We start from the raw sequence: 18,649 nt of genomic DNA, 5'->3' as shown, positions 1-18,649 counted from the left end.
TTAAAGTTCTCCAAATGAAGTCCTTAGCAATGCATATTACTAATCAAAAATTAAGTTTTGATATATTTACGGTAGGAAATTTACAAAATATCTTCATGGAACATGATCTTTACTTAATATCCTAATGATTTTTGGCATAAAAGAAAAATCAATAATTTTGACCCATACAATGTATTGTACAAATATACAAATATAATACATTTTGTGGTCCAGGATAAAAGTATCGGTATCGGGCGAGTACTGGAAAAAGTGGTATCGGTGCATCCCTAAAATATACTCAGTTTTATTATTAAAATTAGAAGAAATAATAGGATAAGAAAAATAAACTTCTCTGTGTTCTCTAAAAACAGGTCTTATCTTACATTTGTGACCCTGGACCACAAAACCAGTCATAAGGGTCCATTTTTAAAAAATTGAGATACATACATCATCTGAAAGCTGAATAAATAAGTTTTCCATTGATGTATGGTTTGTTAGGATAGGACAATATTTGGCCGAGATACAACTATTTGAAAATCTGGAATCTGAGGGTGCAAAAAAATCAAAATATTGAGAAAATCACATTTAAAGTTCTCCAAATGAAGTCCTTAGCAATGCATATTACTAATCAAAAATTAAGTTTTTATATATTTACGGTATGAAATTTACAAAATATCATTATGGAACACAATCTTTATTTAATATCCTAATGATTTTTGGCATAAAAGAAAAATGGATAATTTTGACCCATACAATGTATTGTTGGCTATTGCTACAAATATACCCCAGCGACTTAACACTGCTTTTGTGCTCCAGGGTCACAATTTATAATGTTCTAGGAACGTTCTGTGAAGGCGCTATTGTTTGTAACCATTAACGAACATTGCAAGGAGGCAACCTAAAAAGAACACATACAGCACATTGCCTAAATGTTATTTTTAGGTTTTATTTTTATAATCATAACCTAACCTTCCTAGAATGTGCATGGGAGGTTTTTCATGACAACCTAATGAGAACGTACAAACATGGAATGTTCCCCCAAGGTTTGCACATGGTTCTTGTTTTGTTTTTTGGAACAAATTCTTAATGTTCTATGAACATGCTCTTAAGGTTCTACAGTTTGTGATTATGAGAACTTACACAGAACATGCTCTATTATGGTTAATCTATAAACTAATTGGTTCTGGGAACCAAAAACTGTTGGATTCTAGGCCTCTGCCTTTCACTGCTAAATGGATCAGACATCCAGAGGACAAGCAGTTCTACATAATTTGGTTGTATGTGCTGAGCAGCTCAGCCTAAAGACCATGCAAAGAGTTTCTTTCATCTGAAGAAGATTTTTCAACGATTGCAGAGAAACAAACAGTTAGCGGTAGCCACTGACTTCTGCAGCATGGACAAAAAAACCATGGAAGTCAATGGCTACCGGCAACTGTTTGGTTACCAATATTCTTCAAAATATCTTCTTTTGTGTTCAACACAAAACAGAAACTCATTCAAGCTTTGAACAGCATGATGGTGAGCAAATTAATTAAAACATTGACTTCAAACCTGGTAAAACATGATATCAAGAGGTAAATATGGGTTTTCAAAAGTGCAAATGAATTATGAAAACTCGCAAACAATAATCAATAAATCAAATAAATCATTTAGAAAGATTGTGCACAAGTCGGATTGTTACTGTGCTTTAGTTTTTTGTCCTTTTTGGAGTTTGACATGACCATGAATTGTAATAGATTTTTGGGTGAACTATTTCTGGCACAGGACTCTGTTATTATGACATGTTTAGGACTCAAAGTTATTGTATCAAGTACATTTGGACTGTTGAAGCAGCAGGCATGGCCCGAATCAGGAGGTTTCTTGAGGTCCAGTGCTGGTGCTGTGTGGTCCGTCTCGAGTGCCAGCGAAACACTTCTCAAACACTTCACACTTTGATCTGAAACTTTCATACCTGCTTCTTCCTCAGGATGTGACTGGAAATACATCCACCTGGCAGTGATGGTGGGATTTTGTGTGTATGTACGTACAGCGCCGTTCCACTTTCTTTCCAGACGAAACACTTAAGAGCAATCTTGACCTGGAGGTCAGCCGAATTCCTCAGCCCTTTTTCTTCTTCGGAGGTAAATGGCTGTGGTTTCTGTGGAAGGCAGGTATTTTATACCCATACCAGGCATCCCACTTTAAACACATCCATCTCTGTGAAGGCACGAAAAAGAAGATGGATGTTATGGGGTCAGTCCAGGGCCTTCCATCACATGTTCCTCTGCTCGCGGGTCCAACAGAAACGACGGCTACTTTAATAATCAAACACTCGCAGGGCAAGTGAATGAGTTCATTCTCCTGTTGGCTGGCATGAGAAAGTCAAGCAGACGCTCTTTCAGACTGACAGAAAGACAAACTGCTAAGAAAAATCTCAGGACGCCAACAAATACTCACAGATTTAAGGTACAAACAACATTGGACCCCATTGACTTTCATTGTATGGCAAAAACAGACATTTTCAAAATAATGGTGAACTGTTCCTTTAACACCACATTAATTCTCATTTTTCCCAGAAACAGAAAAAAAAAACCCTGCCGTTCAAAGTTTTGGGGTCGGTTCATTTTTTCTTTCTTTAAAAAAATAATAATAATAATTTTATTCAGCAGTTAAATTGATAAAAAACATTTTTTGAATAAATGCTGTGTATAATAACTTTTAATTTATCAAAGAATCCTGAAAAAGTTTTCACATGTTCCCAAAAAAATGAAGCAGCACAACTGTGTTCAACATTGATAATAATCAGAAATGTTTCTTGAGCAGCAAATCAGCATATTAGAATGATTTCTGAAGATCATGTGACACTGAAGACTGGAGTAATGATGCTGAAAATTCAGCTGCGCATCACAGAAATACATTATATTTTAAAGTATATTAAAATAGAAAACTGTTATTTTAAATTGCAATAATATTTCACAATATTACAGCTTTTTCTGTATTTTTGATCAAATAAATACGGTCTTGATGAGCACAAGAAACCTCTTTAAAAACATTAAAAATCGTACCTATCCCAAACTTTTGAAAGGCAATGTAAATCGAAGAAACTTGTAACCGACTTGTCCGATTCCGTTGGAAACCGAGGAAAACTCTTTCATAACCGTATAACACATGCAAAGTTACACTCGACTGGAAAAATTCATTAGCAAGATTTGATATTGCTCATCAAAGCGTCGCAAATAGCTGAAAGAAGATGCAATATGTTGCACATTTAACAGCCTCTCTGCTTTATTACAGCAGCATTGAGCCAAACTGTACAGTTAAAATGCTTCCACATGTGTGCATTCACAGTTTGTTGTGGAGACAGAGCTGAAATAGACAGATATGGAACGCATTTTAGCGAACTACAATAAGAAGCCTCTTTGAAGGGCCGTAATTAAGACCAGTCTGTGCTAACTGAATTAGCCCAAGATGCTGCTGATTACTTCTCGCCCACTACAAAGAGGAAGTTGTCACTTTAGATGTATTTTAATCGCTGTAATAAAAAACAAATAACAGTCTAGTGGAAAAATAGTGGTGTTAAAAGTATATTTGACGGGTTAAGCTGTTTAGTTAACTAAAACTAAAATCATAAAAAACATTTTTGAAATAATAGAAAAAAAAAATAATTTATATCATATATAAATATATTTATTATATAAACATAACATTTTTCTTAAATATATACATGTATGTGTTTGTATTTATATATACATAATAAATATACACAGTACACACACACATATATTATGTGAACAAAAACTTTTATTTTGGATGCTATTAATCGCAATTAATCGTTTGACAGCACTAATATAGATATATATGGAAATTACAAAAAAAACACAACAAAAATAAAAAAATTAACTAAATTAAAATGATTGAATTTAAATGAAAATGGAAAAATATAAGAATAAAAATAAATTCAAAAGATTCAAAAGAAAAATTATAATAGGATTTTAAAGGTGACATATCATGAAAATCTGACTTTTCCAGGTTTTAAGTGCTATAATCAGGTCTCCGGTGCATCTACCAACCAAGGAAACGTGAAAAAGATTAACCCAGTAACTTTGTTTTGGGAAGCCTTTTTCTGCAAGCGTCTGAGAAAACGAGCGCGTCTGATTTCGCTCCCTTGGTGACGTTGCAAAGGGATCTCATTATAATATTACCACCCCTTAATCTGTAAGTGTACACCTACAGCGCCATCATTTGATTTCACAAGCATACAGTTCTAATGCCATGGTGAAAGTTTGAGCAAAGCATGCTAACTGTTCTGTGTTTGGCTGCACAGACGAGCACAGAACACTGTTTAGAGTCCCAGCCTCAGAGGAGACAACAGAGCAGTGGATTTATTGATTTATTTACTGTATATTGCTGCTGCCACACAGATCTAAAATAAACATGCGATTTATTTCCCAGCTGTTTACCTTCACAGACATAACCCACTGTTTTTGCAACACGTGTGTTTTTAACGTAAACCTGTGTGTGAATGAGAGCTTAGTTTAGTACTCACATGCTGTGACAGCCGCTTTCTGTGCGTGTGCTTCAGATGTGTGCGCTCAGAAAACCGTATATCAGAAGTTTAAACTCATATGGTTTAAAACGCATGATTTCAGCACGATAAACATGATAATCAGAACCAAAATAGATATTTTTGGCAGGTACGAGCTGTAATGGCGCAGCTCTATTCTGGAAAAGGGGGCGTGGAGCAGCAGCTCATTTGCATTTAAAGAGACAGGCCCGAAAAACAGCGTGTTTCTGCTTCCACTCAAAATAGGCATTTTCAAAATTATATTATAAATGATCTGTGGAGTATTTTGAGCTGAAACTTCACAGACACATTCTGGGGACACCAGAGACTTATATTACATCTTGTAAAAAGGGGCATAATATGTCTCCTTTAATGACACTGGTTGTGGCATGTTAAAGTGATATTTAATCCAAAAATCAAATTCTTTCATCATTTACTCACCTTTATGGCAATCCAGTCCTTTACCAAACAATAAAATTCAGGGGGTCCAAAAACAACATTGGGGCCTCATTGACCATCACCATATAGACATAAAACAATGATGTTAACAGCACCAAATATAATCACTGATTTTGATATAACAGGAGTCAAATGGACTTATTTTATGGCACTTGTTTATTTACAGCATACTTACTTTGCGTGTAAATGCACTGCGTGAACTTTCTGCTCAGCGTTTTTATGTTCCACATTCAAAAATTCAAACAGGCCTAGAATGGCATGAAGATGAATAACTAATGACAGAAAGTTCATTTTTCTGTGAACTACCCCTTTAATGTTTCTGTAGAAAAACCCCTCATGCGGCCAAACGTACAGGAACAAATCTTATTTTGAAATTTAATGGTTTGCAACCACTTCCAAGAATCTCAAACCCCTCCTGAATCTGCAGTCCTTTCCACTCGACCCAGATACAGTCTGCAGCGTTTCTAAACCTCCACGCATGGAGCTGATGCCTGTAATTAATTAGTGGAGTTCGCTCTTGCTATTAATAGTGGCGAGATTTGCTCTGTGTGGCAGCGAGTCGACAGCAGAAAGCCATCCAGGACTGAGCTTCTCATGTAGAGCCAGCCATTCAGCAACACTTTCTCTCTCTCTCTCCATACTGCTCGTATCTGGCTCGTCTCATGGATAATGTAATAGTGCATTTATTGTGCATTGTTTGCTGCATGTCGGCATGAATTTCACAAACACTGTAAATATCGCTTGGAGAGGCTCTGAAGCACTCGTTATATTAATAGCGTACTAGTAGCCAAGTCAAGCATCACTATTACTATTGCTTATATTAGCCCTCATATGCATTCAAAATCTGTGTGCTATTATCGTGAAGAATCTTTATTTTATATATATTATATTTATTATATACATATTATTGATGTATATACATGTACATATGGATGAGTAATTTTATTTGAACAGATCATCGTATGCAATTTATATGAACTTACAGTATAACCTAAGAATTACCAGTATTAACCTCACTGGAATAAATCAATTTGAATAAATTACTTTGAATTTATAACTCGTGATTGCTCAACAACGGTCCAAATTTATGAAACCTACATATTTATATTACTCTGAAAGGTTGAAATTTTTTTTTTTTATGTGCATAAACTTTTGCACAGTGATTCATGCCGCATTGGTTCTTCAGTTGGCAACCACATTTATGTTCATCAACAAAATTCAGTCCCAAAAGAGTGTGAGATCTGGGGAAAAGGCTAAATATATATATATATATATTTTTTTTTTAAAGATTTTTTCACAAATTTAACATCAGATAAGATGATTTACAAAAAGTATTTTTGACATATAATCATCCATACAAACCCGGGTTTAAAATGACATGAATGTTTTTAATGATTATATCTCTTAAAAAATTATTGTAAAAAAAATAAAAAAAAATAAAAATAAATGATGTGTATTTTATGGGTCTTACTGTTACGTATCCGGTCCATGAACTTCCGTCTGCTAGCCATCAGAGGTCACCCTTTCCATTTTCATTGACTCTCGCACTACACACTGTTTCATATCACCCCGGACTACATATCCCATCATTCATTGCACTGATTGCACACAGCTGTTTCATATCACTCACTCACTATTTAACACTCATTCTCACTCCGTTCTAACTGCCGAGTATTGTATGCGCTTATCGCCAGCAGTGATAGCTACTCTACAGAGCCCTCGTTAGCTTCCTAGCCTAGCCTAGTCTTGCCTTGTCTGTTTTCTCGGTTTCTGATCTTTGCCTGTTTTCCTGGATTTATCCCTTTAGTCTCGCCCTTTTGATTCTGTTCGCCGTTCGTTGACCTTCGCTAGCCCTAGGATTATTCTTGTGTCTTGTCCACCATATACCTGTTTGCCATTGTTCGACCCTGCCTGTGTTTCTGACCTCTCTGCTTTAAATAAAGCTTGCACATGGATCCGCACGTCTCACGTCTCGTCAGCCCCGTAACACTTACAGCACTTGCAAAGTTTAACGCCCTTACTAAAAACTATGAATTTTCTAGAATTTTTTATTTAGGTCTTTTCCAGGTCAAAACGGACTTGAATGCATTATGAGGGTTAAAGTTTAGAGATTTGAACAAACCCTTTATTCCAAGGCCTAAGATACTTAAAATTGAACTTAAAACTCAAATCTTAAATATGCAAATGCAGAGCCACGGCAGATCTTTTTTTCTGGTGTTGGGAACTACACCCAAAAACATGTAGAGTGGGACCTGCTTCTATGCAAAGACTGTTGATTGGATGTTGAAATGTGGGCATGGCACTCAAAAGCGGAGGCAGATGAACACTAGATTGCAGGGGCGGAGTCTGTTTTCATTCAAAAATTATGAGTTCAAAAAAATTAAACATGCATTATGAATTGTTTCACGATAACATGCAAAAAAAGGTGAATATTCAGTTATGCTGACTTGGTTGTAACAAACCTCATTACTCGATAATGCAATATAGTTCAATGTATTCCAATGCACCTGACATTAAAGCAGATGTGTTATTATTTCTGTAATTTGTAATAATGAGGAAAAAAAATTAACTTAAATGATTTTAGCAAATGGCTGCAATATAACAAAGAGTGAAAAATTTAAGGGGGTCTGAATACTTTCCGTACCCACTGTATATTAGTATATGTATATTAATGCATGTTAAATCACCCATCATTATTTGTGGAAAAGATTAGTGAAATGATAAACGTATGTTGGTTTAAAAATGTTTTTCAAGTTGAAAAGCAAAGTGATATCGGGTATTAGGTTGTTTTGTGAAAAAAAAAAAATCAAGTGAGTTTTTGGCAGAAAAATATTTATATATTTATATTGCCAAACTTGTATTCCCTTTGAATTAAGTTTATTTTTCTGACCCCATTGGCAGATATTTTTTTCTTGTTTTAAGCATAAAGTCACTTCATTTTTATGTTTCTTGGTGGAATTTTGACAACTGTATTGGACAGCAAAAATACTAAGTGGAACCCACATTATCTTCAGAAAATGAACAAATCGAGAAAATGACTTTAACTGATTTGGCAGAACTGCGGGATTATTAATGCATTCGCTGAAAATGTCACAGGCCTCGTTCTTCACTGTGAGCTTTCCAGAGCTTCGTGGGAGGAAAACAGAACAATAATGCTGTTTAGTTCCAGAACACAGTGATGAGACGCTCTCTGTGTGGCCCACTTTGAAAACGTTTTGCATGAAGCTTCCCATAGGAAAGAAAATTCACAAATGAGGCCTCATAAATATCTCACTTATTGCCTATAAACAGAAACAAGGATTAAATAGAGAGAAAGTGATGCTGAAAGAGATGTTTCTCCTGAGAAAATGACCCCAGTGAGTTTAAGAAGAGATCTCAACCAAGTTTTGTACTGTACTCAGATTAAAAGTCTAAAAACAAACGTCAGATATCGCAATATGAGTTCATCAAATTATCTGAGCTGCTTTCTACATTGATTTTATAGCTATATATACTATTAATCCCAAAGTTTCGGATTTGACGCGAAAGCTTATAGCGCATGCTTACAGCCGAACGCATTGTGTATTGTTGTAGTAATGGGACAAGTTAAGCTTTTCAAAACGCTGAATCATTTGTACCAATTGCTTTGAAAAATTATTCAGTAGCTGCTGTCACACATACAGTCTTTACCGGTAAATTACCGTTAAGAGACCATTTGAACAGGACGTTTTCCAAAAATACCGGTAAATTGTTGTAAAAGTTGTAACATTACAAGTAAATTACCAGTAATGTGCTCTGTATGAACGCAGAACGAGATTATGAGAACGTGTTGGCGTAGAACGCGTCATTACATTGCTACAAATGTATAAAACGTATTGGTAATTTTGACTTTATATTTCAAGTGATGCTCACTATAGTGTTAATGATAATCTGTCATTTGCATTGTTGCACTGTTGTAACATTGTAAAGTGAATAAATGTTTTGTTTTGAGATGCCTGTTTACAGTTTCATTACATTATTGTAGAAAAATGTAGAAATATTCAAATACAGATTGAATGCATTTTGAAAATAAAAAATGTGGCTTATAAGGATAAATTGGTAAATATTACTTTAAAAACAACAAGGTTTATGTTTGATGAACTTAAAACTATAGTTTGTAAATTGAAAAAAAAAACACTGAGAGTTGCCATTACTTAAGAGTTCAAGTTGGAAACATGGTCTAATAGAACAAACAAGAATAAAATGAGTTCAAAATACTTAATAAAATTGAGGCAACTGTTTGCATCAGCTTTTTGAGTATTTATATATATATATATATATATTTATTTATTTATTTTTTTTTTTTACAGTGTAAATGACGCAATTCTGGCTTTATATGTCGCAAACCTGACTTTACATATCATGATTTTGACTTTATATCTCACAATTCTGTGTTTAAATAATGTGTTTCTGCTTTATATCTCGCAATTCTTACTTTACGTATCGCAGTTCTGACTTTTATCTCAGAATTCTGAGTTTACATCTTGTAATTTATTTTCTTCCACAGAATAAAAAAAAAAGGACTTTGTGACTTTTTATCTCACAAACTTTTTCTCACAATTGAGAGTTTATATCTCGTAATTCTGAGTTTATATCTCGCTATTCATTTTTTTTCCCCCGTCACGGAATAAAAAGGGACTTTTTAACTTTCAGTTCTGACTTTTATCTCAGAATTCTGAGTTTACATCTTGTAATTTATTTTCTTCCACAGAATAAAAAAAAAAGGACTTTGTGACTTTTTATCTCACAAACTTTTTCTCACAATTGAGAGTTTATATCTCGTAATTCTGAGTTTATATCTCGCTATTCATTTTTTTTCCCACGTCACGGAATAAAAAGGGACTTTTTAACTTTTCATCTCACAATTCTGACTTTTCTTCTCAGAGTTTATATCTCACAATTCAAATTTTTTTCTTTGCATTGCCAAAAAAGGGAATTGTGAGATATAAACTCAGAATTGCGAGAAAAAGTTTTTTTTAAAACACATGGTGGAAACAAACTTCCATGCATTTGACTCGGTTTTAGGAAGAGCAGGTTTATACATAAGTAAAATATAACCCACACCGTAAAAAAAAAAAAATTGTTTCAACTTAAAATAATTTGCTACCTCGCTAACTAAAAATTTGAAGCTTAGTCAACTTGAAATTTTACGTTACTTAATGTTAAGTGACAACTTGGATATTTTAGTTGACTAAATGTAAAAAAATTTGTCAGCGGGGTAACAAATTATTTTAATTTGAAACTATTCTTTTTTTACAGTGCAGATATATAAAAGAAAAACCTCTGAGCAATAACATTTTCCTCTTTCTTGGAGACGTAGGCCTAGATGTTAGCATGTAGATGCTCTCTGCAAGCACGCCGACTGTAATATGTGCGTGTGCACAGGGGGTTCCCTGCATGCTGGATAATGCTGTAATGACAGGGAACAGTGCTGTGTTTGTGTGTGCGTGTGGCTGCTGTGGTTGCTGTTTCACAGCTCAGAGTCCTTCACTGGCCAGCGTTTCCACCGCCATCACTGACGCATGCCATCTTTCCCCCCGTCGCTCCGGAGGAGAGGAGGAGTGAGCTGTAAATGTCACATCTGTCTGAAATAGAGTAAAGCCTTTATCGAGATGAGTCACTCACGCCTCCGCCATTCTTTATGACAAAAAATGTTAAATTTGGGTGCGTGGCATTTGAACTGACTTATTTCGATAGAAGTGATCATGGGTCACAACAAATCCACAGAGACTTTGAACTGGACCTGTGGCGCTAGAAACACACTTTACGCAAATACAGACGTAAATGCCAAAGCATTTCAAGCCAGTATTTTAGTTCTAGTTTTAGTTTTAGTTCGGGTTATTTTAGTATGTTAAACCAAATGAAAATAAGAAAAATCAAAATGAAAAAAAAAAAAAAGTTGACGTTTTTCACATTGTATCTCATTTTATTTCAAGCAACAATATATATATATTTTTTAAATCACAATTTTTGGATTTAAAATTTCAGTGTAGTGCGAGTAAGTTAGTTTTTATTTAGTTCAGAAAAATGTGTGTAATCTTTGGAAAATGGCTAGTTTTAGAGCCTGTTGACCAAGAACTAACTATAACTATTATGTTATGTTTATTATAAGCGCACGCTGCAGTTTTTTCATCTGTCGCTTTAAATGCTCGAGCTTATTACATTCGAATCAATGGAATCTGATTGGCTCAAAGTTTGGGGAAATAAATGGTTCTGAAAGCGATTCTAACGATATTGTTGCTCTGTATCGTTAATATTATAGTTGTGTGAACTAGTTATGAAACACAAGAGAGGAGTGTGAACCAGATCCTCAGTGAAGTGCATGAATGAATGTCTTCTTCTCAAGGCACAAACTTCCATCAGTCATTTTATCCTGAGAGAACAGGATCTCTTCCACTAACTGGGCCTCCAAAAGTTCATCTGTCATATCTATTAGAATAAATGAGGTGAAAAATGGCCTCTAACAGCAGCGTGCAGACATGCGTTTGGACATACTCGACACCTGAGACCAATTTCCAGCTTCTATTGGACGGAGCGTCTCAGTGCAGCGGCCTGGATTCACATCAGAAGATACAGAGACTGAAGTCTGTGTACCTGAAAGACAATACAATCATTCATGCGCTTTAATGTGTAATTGTATTTACACTGCCCTGCATCATAAGTGCTGAATGAAATCCAATACTAATTCTGGGCTGCTGATTCCAAAAGCAGAGTCTGTTTTTTCACTTTCTCACTAAATATGTGCATTTTGCTTTTGAGAATCATTTGTAAGGTGAATTAGTCTCGAATTTTCCCTTAATCAGCAGAAAAACTCCACAAACACATGATTCCTGCCTGAATCTGAGCCAGATTGTCAATTCTTAGCACATTTTCACATGCATGGCATTATTTTATGCCTAATTCAGATTTCATGATATGAATTGTCCACTCAAAACCAAAACTTTTGACGTCTGACTGCTTTTCTTATTTTGATATCATTTTCTCAGTCATGTCAAAATAATATTGCATTAAAAAAAACAAGTAAAAAAATAATTACATGTAAATTAAATCTTGGTTCATACACAATCAAAATGAATATATATATAAAATGATTTATACCATGGTCTGTCTGAATACTTGATTCTGTTTGGCTGGCAGGTCAAAAAAAACGTTTAATGCACAGGTAATGCCAAGTCAGTTTAATAACCGTTCTATTATGATGATTCTATTATTTAATTCATGCACACATGTAAATGGAATATATATATATATATATATATTTACATTTTTATTGATATTTTTGATATTATTGAGATTTTAGCATCATCAAATTAACTAAATTAGGCCTTTTTGCCAAAAAAAAAAAAAAAAGGAAGGCGTGTGTAATATGTTACGATGCAAACTTTTAAACGTGATGTGAAAGGCTTTTCATGTCAAAATTGCACTATATGGATTTCAGCATGGACTCATGAGGGTCACGCAGCCTTTAGGGTGTCAAAGCGTAACCCACTCTCATCTGTCTCTCTCGCTCTGTCTGTCTAACGCTCCAGGCCGTGATTACGCTAAACCTCAGCCATCACCACAAACGCCCAGCGCTCTGCCAACAAGCAGCTCTGTCAGTCTGCCCTACTGTAAGAGCACTGACGAGGATGGGATCCCGCGCTGATGTCATGGGCACTCATTTGGACCCGACTCAGACCTCTGATGGACTGCCGCGGGGGAGCCACGGGCTAAAAAAGGGACGCTTATACATGTTTGGGAGCCGTGCTGAATGTTGTGTGGATAAATGTGGGCTCTTGTGGCTCACACTGATTCTAACACTGGAAACACATCATCTACCGTCTCTTTCAGACGTCTGGCAAGAATATCAGGGAGAATCTCATCCAGACATGTCTCGATCATACCATCCACAAACTAAATATAGAAATAATATAAATAATAATTTGTATAAAAAAAGAACATTGTCTTTTTTATGTTATACATATACAGACAAATGATTAAATCAGAGTTGGGGGCAAAGTAGGCCTCATGGTTATCAGAAAAAAAGGCAAATTTTTACTTTGATGTATTACAGCCAGTTATGTATTTATGTGCTGTTATTAGTGTTATTGGTGTTTAATTGAACTGTAACTGTATTTAACTGAAAAGGTGTTTTGCAAGACAACTTTGGAAGAAATTCCAACAATAAAAGTGTGATTGAAAATTAAAATTGAATATATATATATATATATACTGTATATATAGTATAATATAATATAATATAATATATAGTTATTCATTTATTTCAAATAAGCCAAATTTCAACTAAATTTCCACTAACATAATATTTTTTTAATTAATTACACGATATGATGAGTCACAATTGAATTGGATATCAATATTTGCTGAAGAAAATCCCCCTATTGACTTTATTGTGACATTGAAAAGACATAATAAAGAGTGGAAGTTAATAAGAAGTTAAAAATTACTTCCATTCTTTAATTGCATAATTGGTATTTTAAAATGATTTTTGAAATGATTTCATGTTCACGTTCATTCTCATAGTTTATGGCTCATGTTTTCAGTAAAAATGACTGTGTGTATTCAAAATTAAATTACAATTAATTGCATATTAATATTTGCTTATATAATATAATATAATATAATATAATATAATATAATATAGGCCCCTTATTGACTTATTGACAATATTATGGCATTGAATAGACTTTACAAATAGTGGCTTTAGAAGTTAATAGATTGCTCATTTTATTTCCAAAATTGAGATGTTTTTGCCATTGCAAATTTATTTTCATAATGATTAAGAATTGTCCCTTCTATAATATAATTACTGTAATATAATAAAATATAATAATTTAATCCCTTACTATAATATAATAATTGTACAAATAAAAAAAACAGTCGGATTAAGAGAAGCCGCTTTCATTTGTTGTGCTGACTGGGGAATTCTTAACTTTTATAAAGAATATCTCTTTGGATTTGAGACTTTAGTCTTTACAACTTTACAGATCTTCTTTATGCACCAAGAGCTTGTAACACTCTAAAGAGAAAGGAAACATTGAAATCGCATCATATGACCCCTTTAAAGCGTCTGGTGCGAAATAAAATCCACCATGACAGCATAATGCAGCAGAATGTGTGATGTAGTGTGTACTGCAGTCTTTGAGGGTCTCTTCAGCACACACACATGCTCTCTGAACAGATATCAGACACACACAGCTGCGTTCAATTGCAGCGGATGGAGGGAGGGTGGGGGGCGCTGATGGTCTGACGAAGCGTCAGCAAGACGATCTGTTTTTCCGTGGAGACGCCCAGTGTCAACAGACTGCCTGTCTCTCCCACACACACACACACACACACACAGAGCAGCCACTTCATATGAATTATTAGTGGAGTTTGCTAAGTCAAGCATCACTATTACTATTGCCCATACTTGAGGTTAGGGGTTTGGGGGGGAGGGGGTGTGGAGACTGGATTTGGGACATATTTTGTCCCGTACAATTTGTACTATGGACATGTGTGCTATTACATTTCTAAGCAAGTGACTCGAAGAAGTGAAAAACTACATTACCCATAATGCTGTACAGAAATCCACCAATCAGAGAGTTGCAATGAACACTGAGCTCCACCCACTCCCATGAAGCACCACGAATGATATAATCGAATCAGTCTTGCTACACTCCCAAAACACTTAAATATTAATATATATATATACGCATATTTTGCAATAAACCTAAAACATATTGTTTCTATACAAATCAACAACTTTAAATGACTAGTTTTATATTTATTTCATTGTCTTTAATTTGTCAATCGCTGGAACCAGCGCCGCTGAAACAGTACTCACATATCTGGCAACCTTTGTTGACAGAAATGAACAATGTAAACTTACTTTATTTCAGCTACTTAATAGATAAGTTCACTTCCAGAATAAAATTTTTCTGATAATTTACTCACCCCCATGTCATCCAAAACATGTTCATGTCTTTCTTTCTTCAGTCGTAAAGAAATTACGTTTTATGAGGAAAACATTCCAGGATTTTTCTCCATATAGTGGACTTCAATGGTGGCCTACGATTTGAACTAGCATTAGCTCTGCGATGATGTTGGAAAGGTCGCGCGTGACGTACACTGTAAAAAATGATTGTGATTTTAACAGTAAAAGACTGTAAAAATGCTACAGTAAAAACCTGTTAATTGGTTATCAGTTAGTTTCCATACTATATACGGTGAATAACTGTAATTACATTTAATGTAATTTTACAGTAAAATACTTGTAAAATTACGGTTTTTGGAAGTGAAAAAGAAAAAGTCATCATATAATTTACAGTGAAAAACTGTAAATTGACACTCCCAGAATTCCCTGCATGACACTTCATATTTTATGTTTCTTCTTAGTTTTTCCTTATCAGTTGTGTACATTAGTGTTTTATCTTACATCTAATGTTGTTAAATTAATGTTTATTGCATTATTTCAGTATCATGTGTGTCACCATGATGGGGTTTAGTGTTTGTGTGTGCTGGTTTATTAACATTACATCAGTTAATGAAATGCGTTTTTTTTTTATTGTGAATTTAAGTTAAGGCTGTAAAACCTAAAATTTTTCTACCATATTTTTAACGGGGAAGTTCTGGCAACCACAGCTGCCGGTATTTTACCGTAAATGTCACAGATTTTTTTTTCACAGTGTAGGCGGAAGCACTGACCCAGTGTTTACAAAGCAAAAAAAGTCATTGCCCTTTACAAAAAAGGTAAAGCATCGATGTCAGACGATTTTAAAGTTGGAGGAGAAAATTAGATGGAGTTTTAACCGAAGAAATAACCTCGCGTGACATTCCAACATGATTACGTTATGTGTGAAGACACGCATCGCAGAGCTAGACCAAGCCCAGCATTTGTGGCTTTTTTTCAGAAAATGACCTATCGTTTGGCTAGATAAGACTCTTATTCCTCGGCTGGGATCGTGTGGAGCTCTTTGAAGCTGCACTGAAACTGTATTTCGACGTTCAAATCATTGGCTACCATTGAAGTCCACTATATGGAGAAAAATCCTGGAATGTTTTCCTCAAAAAACTTAATTTCTTTGCGACTGAAGAAAGAAAGACATGAACATCTTGGATGACACGGGGGTGAGTAAATTATCAGGAAATTTTTATTCTGGAAGTGAACTAATCCTTTAACAAGGCAATGTTTCTCATTTTAATTTGATGTACTAAAATAACTAAAACTGAGATAAAAATCGATAATTATTATTTTTTTTTATATTTTATATTTTCAAATATATGTATATATATATTTTTTAAAAATTCTAAATAAACTAAATTACTAAAACTTTGATTAAAATGAAAACAGACAATATAAAAACAAAAACTCAAAATATGAATCAAAATTATAATAGTGACTTTAGAATTTAGATTTAGAACTTGATACATTTAGAAATTCTATTCACACTGAAAAACAAACGAATAAAAAACAGACTATCAAACAGAATCCAGAAACACATCAGCAGTCTCTTTCTTGTTTTTATGACAATTACTGATGTGAACACTAAAACTCTCGAAAAGTCCAACATAAAGCAGTGTGGCGTTTAGGGGTTTTCTTTGCCAGCGGGGTGTAAAGCCGTCTGTATTTGCAGGAATAACTCACTGCCTCTCGGGTGGGGCGCTTATTTCAACTTAATCAAGTTGTTTAAATAGAGTTGTGCGCTAGGCGACAGGGCAGCTATTTTGACGCCAGGGATATTCACTGGGACGGTGCTGCTCTATAAAGTGCTTCCCCTGCTCGATTTAATGGAGGAAATCAGACTCAGCTTGAACAGAACGCAGCCCAACTTAATTCACCTAATTGTGCTGGGGTTTTTTCTCCGTGTTACCCACTCGATGTGCAGTTGTACTCATTATTTTTGCCTCCGTTTGAGTGGCTGTGTGGAGGAAACATGGCCCTGAGAAAACCACATCATAAAACACGCAGGAAAAAAGCGCCGTAAAATACGACTTCAGTCAACCTCTCCCTCGCCACTTTGGGTTTTTTACTGCGCTGATGTGTCTGCAAAGCAAACAAATACATTTAAAATCTAATTTCACAAGTTTATTATTTTTTAACATTCTTTAATTACCAGTTCTGCACAAATTAACATGCTGAAAGTGTTACTTGTACCCATAATGAAGGCTTCCATACAGTTTATAAGGCATCAAGAATCACCTATCAATTCGCCCAAGTGCCTGCAAAAAAAAATGAAGCCATTAGACTACAGTAACTCATACCTCAGTGTCTGCGGTGAAGCGTAATTTAGCCAGTGTCAGAATGTTTTCTGCAACTAAAATGATGCTTAAAGGAATAGTTTACCCAAAAATGAACATTTGCTGTTAAAGTGGTGGTTGATTGTGATTTCACTTTTTTAATAGTTAGTGTGTGCAATGTTGCTGTTTGAGCATAAACAATATCTGCAAAGTTACGGCGCTGAAAGTTCAATGCAAACGGAGATATTGTCTTTTAAAATGTTGGGAGTTTAATGCCTACTTCCCGGGTTCGTGACATCACAAACCCATCACAAATGAGGTGAAATGGTTTATCCGGTTCACTAAAAAGAATCGGTTCAAAAGAATGATTCGTTCATGAACCAGACGTCACTCCGGACCGTTTGCCTGAAGCTCTGTATGTGCTTTTTTACTTTCAAAGTGCCGGTACCCATTGACTTGCATTATATGAATTACCAAGGACCACGGTTTCAGCTAAAAATCTTCTTTACTGTTCTACTCAAGAAAAATGTCACCTACATCTTAGATGGCCTGAGGGTAATTCATTTTTGGGTGAGCTATTACTTTAAAGTTTTGACTGTATGTTTCAAGACATCAGGTTACAGTGAAAAAAACCAACGTCAGCGAACCCAAGTCCAATCTTAAGCTTTAAACAGGAATTTAACCTTTTTAAATCCATTTATAATCATGCACAAGGCCAGGAACTCGAAAGGCTTTGTGAGCACGTCGTGTTAACGGTTCGCAAGTTTCATTTAACCGTTCAAATTAAACAAGATATGTAATTCAAGCAGCTCCTATAAACATCAAATTGAACTCACCTGCTCAGCAAGATCTTCAAACTGTTTCTCTGTTTTGACAGAAGGTGCCCTGAAAGAGAATGTGAGCTAATGCTTCTCATAAAGCTCAGATTGCAACTTGTGTTGCCAGATATATTGAAACAAATGCAAAGCATGAAATCAAAGTTGCATAGCTGGAAGTGTTTGCATGCAACGTACTTGTGCATAGATGAAAACAGCTTCTACTCATTATTTTAATGAAACGTTTGATGCAAGGATCTATTATCTTTTATTAGGATATTTTTCTTTCAAAATCATAGCAAGGCCCTTGTGCTACCCTGAGAACACTGCTTCTGTTCGCACTAAACCCTGGAAAAACGCAAGCTGTCCAGCTACTGTACATCTAGCCAATTCATAGCTCAGCCTTCACTTTTCCACCAGCAGTTTCAAATCCAAAGACAAGGCAGAAAACAAATGAGCAAGTCACTTGTCAAGATCATTAGCAGATAGAGAAATGATGCATGCCACTGACTTCTCTCCTGGATATCGCTTCCAGTCCCTCCGAGAGCATCCAACTCGGCACTTCTCATCGTGCAGCGGAGCGAAGCTCTTCGTCCGCAGGATTTCCAGGAATATT

The sequence above is a fragment of the Sinocyclocheilus rhinocerous genome, unplaced genomic scaffold, assembly GCF_001515625.1.
Source record: "Sinocyclocheilus rhinocerous isolate Xijiao unplaced genomic scaffold, SAMN03320098_v1.1 scaffold475, whole genome shotgun sequence".
Classification (NCBI taxonomy): domain Eukaryota; kingdom Metazoa; phylum Chordata; class Actinopteri; order Cypriniformes; family Cyprinidae; genus Sinocyclocheilus; species Sinocyclocheilus rhinocerous.
The sequence above is the reverse complement of the archived record's forward strand: the minus strand, read 5'-3'. Positions refer to the sequence as shown.